At 36.5% G+C, this 6,353-nt stretch overlaps 1 long non-coding RNA gene across 1 annotated transcript; it reads right to left on the minus strand.

Annotated features, from left to right (window-relative positions):
• Positions 1-211: 211 nt before the first annotated feature.
• Positions 212-4,969, minus strand: LOC106936992 (uncharacterized). Its single transcript, XR_001422285.1, has 3 exons — positions 4,820-4,969; positions 1,068-1,307; positions 212-781 (listed from the first exon to the last, which is right to left on the minus strand). It is a non-coding gene; the product is annotated as an uncharacterized LOC106936992 (long non-coding RNA).
• Positions 4,970-6,353: the final 1,384 nt, after the last annotated feature.

A 6,353-nucleotide genomic window follows, 5' to 3' on the forward strand; every position in this document is an offset into this window, starting at 1 on the left:
GCAACCATGTAAACCAACTTCAAATTTTCCATTTTCCTGCCTTTTATTTTTTCACAGCTGACTTTTTTTTTGTATACAAAATTGAGCAATCTGCCCCAGAACTTTTTTTTTTTTTTTTTTATCAATCATCTTTACATTTTATCTGCTTTAACAACTAATGATTTACATTTTTTATTATTCACTTAAGGTCCAGTGGAAGGAAATTTGGTTTTTGTTTCATAAAATTAACAAGGCTCTAAAAATGGGCAAACTGAACCAAAGTTTTCAACTTTAAGGCCTTGTTGAATGTCAGATTTTTTTTTTCTGATCAAATTGTAGCAACAGCTTTTGAATATGAATATGATGAAACCTTATTTATCTCTTACATGTGACCACAGTAAACCCAAAATAATTACTTTAACACAAAAATAAATGACACTTACTTAGTTATTGTATACATTCAAACTTACGCCGTTTAATTCTCTAAATGACAATAAATACAAACAAGCTTGTTTTCAGCTGTCTACATTATGACATTATTTACTGCATACATACAAATACACGTCCCTCTTTCTACATAAATCAAATATTTTGGCAAAGTATGACATTTTTAAAAACTGGCATATCTATTTAAAAATACTGTTAACTTATTTTTCTTTATATTAAATATTTGCTGCAGTTAAGAAAAGCTAAGTAAAGAGTAAAGTTCAACATTTTTCATTTTAGAATACGGTCAAATATTTCAATCAGGAGATTGAAGGATTCTTCATAGTTCATGGAATTCCTGAAGGCCTTGATGATTCTGTAATAAAAAAAACAAAAAAAACAATGATAAATTAGTAATTAAATAAGCTTCCAAAAAGTTGAAATAGAGAGTGAAAAAAAAAATGATGAAAAGATTAATTGAAAGACAGTCACAGTGATTAAATGTCATGGTTACGCGTTTTAAAACCTCCAGAGAAAGAAATTAATTTCCATTTTGAGAATTATCAGAGCACAAAATAACCAAAATTCCTGTTCTATCGTTAGTCATGTTGAATTCATCGCAACAGCCCATTGCTGTTCGGATTTCTCAGGTTCAGACTTACACGTCCATGCACGGATGCACATTCCGCAGAAGGCGACAACACTGGAGATCTGCAGTGCTCTGCCACATTCTGGGCTCATCAGACAGTCCCTGGTCTTCAAGCAGCACTTTGGACAGCCTCCACCCTCCGACTTGTTTTCCTTGTTGTCCCCTTGACTCTTGGGCTGAGTTGTCTTTGGCTCTTCCTCCCACCCCTCACTCTCACCTCGTCCCATGATGCTCGTTTAGTTTGATACAATATCTGTTTAAAAAGAAGAAAAAAAAATCAAATAAAGGAAACGGTAAATTTCCCTGTCGTAAAACAGAGTGAGTTACTGGTCTGATTTGCACACGCATGTGAAACAGGCTTTGTTTATAACAGTGTATTAAAATCTAAACCAAACCCATTAACACCTCTCCCTCTGTGCTCTGGGTGTGTTTTTCCTGCTGAACCAGTTCTGGTATTTGCTTGACACCAGTTTTGTTTTGTTTTGTTTTTTTGTTTTTTTCTTTTCAGTTTCTGCCGCTGGAAACACTAACTCAGGTGGAACAAAGCAGATATAATCTCATCGCTACGATTTAAAAGATATTTCTTCATGAGGGGCTGGAGTGTTAGTCCAAACAAAGAGCCATATTCAAGTCTGTAGAGTTGGCTTCACTTTTATTCAGCTTTATTTAAGATAAATCCACTTAAATTCCATAAAAACAATGGCTGGCAGTAGAATGACATGAGCATACTGTACCTGATTTTTGAGCTCTTTATTTTGATATATCATTCAGGAGTCCCATGAGGATTAAACTACTAGACAGAGTGAATGTTGCTGCAAAATTTTGTTCATGAAACAGTCATTTTTACACAAGGCATTTCACTTTAAGCTTAATAGGTTATAGCTAATAGCTGTCCAACAGTTTTTTCTAATTATATTTTTATTTTATAATTATTTTATGACCTTTAAATTAAGACAATCTGCTTATGTTTGTGACGGTCCACATTTTGCAGTGACAGGTGACAGGTTGAGACGGAGTGCAGGGCATTTAACCGCATCACATGCAAATAAACACGCAGCAAAGTCACACATGAGCAATAAGCAGGACAGGCTGACAACACGTCATATCACAGGTAACAGCAGACACAAATTAAAATGAAATTTAAATGAAAAGGCAAATTAAGAATGCTTTTGCTTTAGCAGTTTGTTTGTTTTTCCCTGAAGAATTATCATAGATTATATGCATATGTCATGTTCCGTCTTTCTGTGTATTTATTTTTAGGGTTTTCTGTATTCAGTTTCTGTCCTGTGAGTCTCTGTCTCTGTCTTCCCTGTTGATTGTTCCCAGGTGTGTCTTGTTCCCTTAATTACCCCGTGTGTATTTAAGTTCACGTCTGTTGTCGGATCCCCGTCGTGTGTTTGTTGTGCTTCGTATGTTCCTTGTCCTGTTCCCCGTTGTTCTGTACCTTGGATTCTATCATTAAATTAATCATTTTCATCTACATCCTGGGTCTGCCTGCGTCCTCGTTTCACCACCACCAAACCACCCCTTGACAGCATAACATTTTTGATGTTATTCTGTATAAAAATTGAATGTCTCGCTTAAGAAAAATTATACATCTGGAAACCAAAAATAAAGTGCAGTACATCTGTTGGTCTTAATTAAAAAAAATAAATCTAAAATCTCCTATTTCCGATTAATAAGAGGTGATTTTGTTCTGAAGAGTACATTTGTTTAGCAGAACTGAAGGCAAAAAATGGACCTCTCTGGTGTTTATATGTAAATGGCCTGTGCTTTATCTAGTCCAGAGGACTCCAAAGCACTTTGCACAAACTGAGCCACCAGCTGTTGTAAAGGTTGCTGACCTCTGGTTTAGCAGATCACAGGTTATCACTGAGTCAGAGGAATTTGAAGGCCAAGACAACATCTCAAACTCATTGTTGTACTTCCCAAATTTTTCCTGAACCATTTTTGCCTTGTGGCAAGGTACATTATGCTGCTGAAAGTGGCCACAGCAATGAGGGACTGCTGCTTCCATGAAATGGTACACGGTCTTCTTTCTATCATGCGTCTTGGTGAAATAGGTTCCCCGAGTAAGGGGCTTTTACAAAAGAGGCTCATCAGACCATGAAGTGTTCTTTTATTGTTCCATTTACCCAGTTCTGACATTTCAGGGTAAATTTTGGAGGCTTTCAAATATGGACAAGGGGTGAGCGTGTGTACCTGTCTGGTCTCCAGCTGTCCAGTCTCACATATTATTATTTTTATTTTTTTTTACAGTTTTAAATTTTACAGAAGCACATCAGGTAGATCCAACCATGCACTTTAACCCTGACCCTGGTTTGCCACATTTCTTCCTTGGATCACTTCTGAGATCCTGACCCACAGCTGGCATCTGGTAATAGCTGCAGTTCTGCAGATGTTCCCATTCAGTTATTCAGTCATCAAAATTGTCCCTTAAAATGCCCGATCAGTGCATACACACCAGCACACAGCTGCCCGCGTCCCACATTGCAGCTGCTATTTTATTTCACTATCTATGTTGCCTGATAACAGGTACTTTTGGGACTATTTTGGGTTTGCTGAACTATTGAGTGTGTAATTATCAGCAGATAAAGGAGATTATCTCTTACTTTTACAGGATCTGTTTCTGTCAAACTACAGATTATAGTTTTGGCCAATAACAATTTGTTCTGGCCTTTATATTTATTTTGTAACTTTCTGTGTTTTTCTGCAAAATCTTTTTAAAATTACCATTGACCTATAACCAGTATGATATAGATGATCTTACACAGTCTAATTATAGATTATCCAATTAAAAAAAAAAAAAAAAAAAAAAAAGAAAACGTTTTACACATCAGCACACTTTGAAAACTAGGTGGTGCTTGCCAGGTAAAAAACAGCCGCTTCTTCTCGCTTTGCTTCATTCAAAGGGCCTGGAATAAACAATAGCTTGTTGGAGGCATGGACTCTGTTGTAGTCTTAAACAAATGGATCTGATGCTACCCAATCGCTAACATTTGGCTGTGGCATATGTAATGCGCTACGTAATGTGGTTGTTTAAATTGTATGTAAACAACCCCATGAGGATTATGTTTGTGCAATAAAAAGTCACAAACATTCCTCTTGCTATTAAATGTAATTGCTCCAAAAAAAAAAAAAAAACCAAAAAAAAAAAAAAAACAGATGACACAATCTGAACTTACTCTTGATGTGTTTGACACCTGCGGAAATTTTCAAAATTCGTCCTCAACTTTGTGTTTCCACCCAGACACGTAAAAATATATATATATTTTTTTTTCAGTTTCATTACAGAATAATGTTTTCCCATTGCAGCGAGCGGTTAGCTCTCCAATCTCATCTCCATTTCTTTTATGAACTCTTTATTGAGTGAAGTCACATTGATTTGACATATTAACAATCCCTCCACACTCACGACCACTCCTGCTGCCAGAGGTTGAGGCCTTCTGTTTTAACTGTCAGGTGCAATTGCTCCCCACAGACATTATCAGATATTAAGTGATAACCCTGATGGTGGAATAACAACTTGTTCGATGCCATCCGGTGGGCTCCTCATTTATTAAGGCTGACAGTAAATTAGATTGCTGGCATCCGGAGGGGATCCTGGCATTTTCAATGGACCTTTTTTGCTTTCAAAACTTCACCGGATTTCAATCATAAGTAATGAAATTCCATAACCCTCCTCAGCAATGAAAGTGAGCTGGAAAGGAAGTGAAAGAAAAGCCATTAAGTGGGAGGGGGAAAAAAAAGGAGTAATGGTCTTACCCTTTAGCTTTTAGAGGTTTTTCTGTTGTCAGTTTAAATTTTGCCTTTCTGTGGACAAGGTTTTCCTTAAAGGTGAGCCGTGAAAAGATACTTTTCCCTTCGCAGACGCTGCCGGTATGAACAATAGATACTTGACGTCTCATGGCTCACATGACAAAAGAGGGTGTGTCTTTTGGTCTAACAGGTGTGTACGAGTTGACTGTGCTGATATAACCTGACCAACCTGTTTGGGATTTTGAGCACTTTTACTGGTTTTCTCATCAAGATCCACAGATTTTTTTTTTATTTATTTGTTATTGGTTTTGTGTAATATTATTGATTAAGTGCTCAATTAATTGCTGGTTTACTACACAGTTAGTCCCTTATTACTGTCACTTTTATAATAAACAAACCATTTCATTCCCATGTACCTAAATGACAGCATAGATTTACTTTTTTTAAAAATTACAATAGAATCCTTAATTGTCCTTCAGTGGGTAAATTAAATTGTATTAGCAGCAAAGTAACAGTCAAACAGAAGAGATTTACACAAAGGTAACAATATAAAAACAAAAATATATATATACATATATATATATGCTGTACCTTAATGAAAATAGCATATTCAGATTAAAAGAAATGTGGAGGTGAGTAGGGTCGTTTTAAAAATGATGTACAGAATGCGCATGTTTGTTCTGACCTCTGATCGGTGACCTTCTGCTAAAAGCAGGAAGTCAGAGCTGCATGGGAGCTGGGTGTGATGTCACACGGCATTCCTGTAAACAGTCGGCGACGTGGGGATTTCAACATGGCAATGCCCAAGCAGGCATTGTTCGCAGGAGCTCTTTAAACCTCAACTGTCACTCTTGAAGTCCTTACAAGTAAGTTAATGGGTCCACCGGTGTCGTCGTGACAGTTAAGGGGTTAAGCTTTATTTTCCATTTTGCATGTGAGCTGGTGATAAGCTTTGTTGTCATCTGGTGTTTGCGTGTTCTGCTGTCCTTCTCTCAAATCACTGTTAAAAAAGCAAAACAAGATTTTGCAGTCAGATGTCCATATTAATGTACGATTAATAATGCAGCTTAAACATTTGTTTCTGTCCTGTTCAACGTCCCTACATCCAGCTGAGATCTGATCACGTAGGACAGGTTTTAGTGCAAAAGTGTAAATGATTGTGCAAAATTAGACTTGCTTTTATCTGAATCAGCCAGCTCTGGACTGGACTCCAGAAACTAACCCTGCAGTCTAGAAGGAAGACCTTTGTGGGGAATAGGACTGTAACTCATTAAAGAGAGAATCATTCAGAACCTTATTTGTATTTTTCGTTTAATTTTAATCAGCGCTGCAGCGTTTTCAATCAGCTGCAGGCTTTTAAATAAATGTTTGATATGCTTGATAATTATTAATCACAATATTCAACTCTACATGTAAGAAATTTATGGACTAGTTTTAGTTTATTTTCTGAAACAGGCCTCTATAATTGTGATTAAAAAAAAAGGAGCAGGACTGGAAAGACATAAAATCGAAATATGTTTTACTTTAGAACCTGGATGTC

Source organism: Poecilia latipinna, unplaced genomic scaffold, assembly GCF_001443285.1.
Source record: "Poecilia latipinna isolate Pla-1442-1.1 unplaced genomic scaffold, P_latipinna-1.0 Scaffold2259, whole genome shotgun sequence".
Taxonomy (NCBI): domain Eukaryota; kingdom Metazoa; phylum Chordata; class Actinopteri; order Cyprinodontiformes; family Poeciliidae; genus Poecilia; species Poecilia latipinna.